Here is a 1235-nt window from a genome sequence, read left to right as displayed (position 1 = left end):
GAACTCTTTTCTGGTCCAAGGGGAAGGGGAATTTCTGCTAACGGGAGCCGAGGCTTGTTTTCCTTGACCTCTCTGAGGAGTGGGGAGCAATGTTCAGGGCCCTTGCCCCTCCTCCTCCCCTCTCCTGGGACTTTTGAGGGTCTGGAGAGATGCCTGAGAACTGGCACTTTCTGGAGAGAAAGGAAATGGATGCGGAGAGTAAAGGAAAATAAGAGAAGGCGTCAACATAGGGACACACCTGTGGGAATTATCCATTCTTTGGAGAAATGACGAACGTGGATGGAGTACTAGCTGGATGCCCTGCTTTGAGACCCTCTCTTGGGGGGCACAGCAGCTTCAGTGGCTCCCGTCTGTCTCCACGCCAAGACTTCTTCCAAGTCACCCTTACTCTTTGCCACCCTCTCTTTGTTTAAAGAGTTTTGAAATATCTTCCTCTAAGAAAGCTTCTTGGTCTGTTTGGGGATAGAGGATGCTTCTCTCATTTACTAAAATATTATTCCAGGTGGCCCTGTCAGAGGAGGGGAAAGGGGGCTACATGCGGGGTGTCTTCAGATGGCAAAGGCGCTAGGTCACTCAGCAGCAGGTGAGAGAGGAGCATCAGAAAGAAGTGCCTCAAAGACACTTATTAGATCATAAAACGTCACCCGGGCTAACCTCTGAATGTTTAGGAAACTGCGCCACTAACGATAGGCGATCGAGGCACTGTGATGTGCTGGTGGGGGAGACATTTTGTCAACGGCTAAGGAGAGAGCCCACTGGTAGTGGCCTACTCTGCCAACGCACCAGGCAGGCATCTGCTGTGCTGGGTCAAGCCACCTGTGCCACCCTGGTGCTGCCCTCGAGGAGGCAGAGTCCCTGTGTGGAAAGGAGGCTGTAGAGCCAAGGGGAATGTGTCACAGAAAATAGTTTTAAACATTTCGATGCCATTTAAGTTATGAAGACATAGCCCGTAGGTCTTCATGAGCTAACTAACTGTGTTTCTCCTGAGCCCATGGGGAGGTGGGTGGTGAGGCCCTGGGGGTCACAACGCCTTTCTGGGCCACCTCCTGCTCAGACAGGGGAGTGAAAACAAGTGAAGTGCGATTTAAATAATAATAATTGCACACAGTACAGGGAAACAGGACTTTTTACCCTACTGGTGGGAGTGTAAATTTGTCCAATCTTTCTTGCAGCATTTGGGCAGTCTCAAAAGTCTTAAAAATGTTTATACACTTCGACCCAGCAATTCCACTTCT

Source organism: Propithecus coquereli, unplaced genomic scaffold (assembly GCF_000956105.1).
Source record: "Propithecus coquereli isolate 6110/MARCELLA unplaced genomic scaffold, Pcoq_1.0 Scaffold80, whole genome shotgun sequence".
Taxonomy (NCBI): Eukaryota; Metazoa; Chordata; class Mammalia; order Primates; family Indriidae; genus Propithecus; species Propithecus coquereli.
The sequence above is the reverse complement of the archived record's forward strand: the minus strand, read 5'-3'. Positions refer to the sequence as shown.